The sequence below is a fragment of the Hippocampus comes genome, unplaced genomic scaffold, assembly GCF_001891065.2.
Source record: "Hippocampus comes isolate QL1 unplaced genomic scaffold, H_comes_QL1_v1.1 C16899312, whole genome shotgun sequence".
Classification (NCBI taxonomy): Eukaryota; Metazoa; Chordata; class Actinopteri; order Syngnathiformes; family Syngnathidae; genus Hippocampus; species Hippocampus comes.
The window spans coordinates 1-1147 of record NW_017840764.1 but is presented as its reverse complement, the minus strand read 5'-3'; the positions used below and the strand labels follow the sequence as shown (position 1 = coordinate 1147).

Below are 1147 nucleotides of genomic sequence, written 5' to 3'. Positions count from 1 at the left end.
AAAAATCCAATTCCAATGTGCCAGTATCCCAACATGGCGGTACCCGAACGTTGACAGGGCTACGAAGGCCCCATATAGTTGCTCGCAGCTCTCGTTGTAATTCTTTTCTTCAACACATATCGTACACATACTTCAATCCGTTTACCTAAATGCTCCATCTCCATCTGCAGCAGGCGTGGTAATGTGGTTGGCATCTCCTGAGAGTCCATATCCCAGCACCTCCGCATACATTCTGGCTCCGCGCTTTACTGCATGCTCCAGTTCTTCCAACAGGATCACAGCTGATCCCTCACCCATCACAAAACCATCTCTTTCTGGATGAAAGGGTCTTGAAGCTAATTTGGGATGGTCATTCCAGTTGGTGGCAAGAGCACGTGCTCTTGCAAACCCAGCTATTGACAGCGGCCCAACGCAGGACTCTGTCCCACCCGTAACCATAGCAACTGCATCACCATGGGCGATAAATCTTGCAGCATCCCCGATCGCATGTGCGCCGGTGGTGCATGCTGTGGATACAGCGTGGTTCGGACCCTTTAGATTGTGCTTGATACTTATATGCCCAGCAGCCATGTTTACAAGAATACGAGGCACAAAAAAGGGGCTTATCTTCTTGTAGCCCTTTTTTTGGAAGGCTACAGAGGTAGATACTATTTCATCCAGCGACACCATGCCCATGCCAACAGCTACACCAGTGCTGAGTTGTTCCTTTGCGGTTGTAGGGTACCACCCTGAGTCCTCCAGGGCAAGCTTAGCAGCTGCAAGTGCCATCACCGTGGCTGGTGACATGCTATTTACCTCTCCGCGAGATACAAACATTTCCTCATTAAATTGACCTTCTGCATTTCCTCTGGGTACCAAGGCTGCTACTTTGCAGGGAATTGTTTTATAATCCTCCGAGCTAAGAGCCACAATTCCACTCTGGCCCTTAATTAGGTTGTTCCAAGGTAAATCCGTCCCTATGCCCAGAGGACACACAAGACCTACGCCAGTAATAACAACCCTTCTTCGTCTGTCAGTGCTGTGCCACCTCAAAGTCTGGCTTGGACAAGCACATGCATTTATTTGAAACAGGAGACTTCCACTCTGCCTTAGTTGAAGTTTAGCCCAAAACGACAGTGAAGACATACTGGCGTCTTCCCGTACCTTC

At 49.1% G+C, this 1147-nt stretch overlaps 1 pseudogene; it reads right to left on the bottom strand.

The window, feature by feature from the left end:
* Nucleotides 1-23: 23 nt before the first annotated feature.
* On the bottom strand, nt 24-1138 carry LOC109509436 (3-oxoacyl-[acyl-carrier-protein] synthase, mitochondrial pseudogene; annotated as a pseudogene).
* Between the last annotated feature and the right edge of the window lie 9 nt (nt 1139-1147).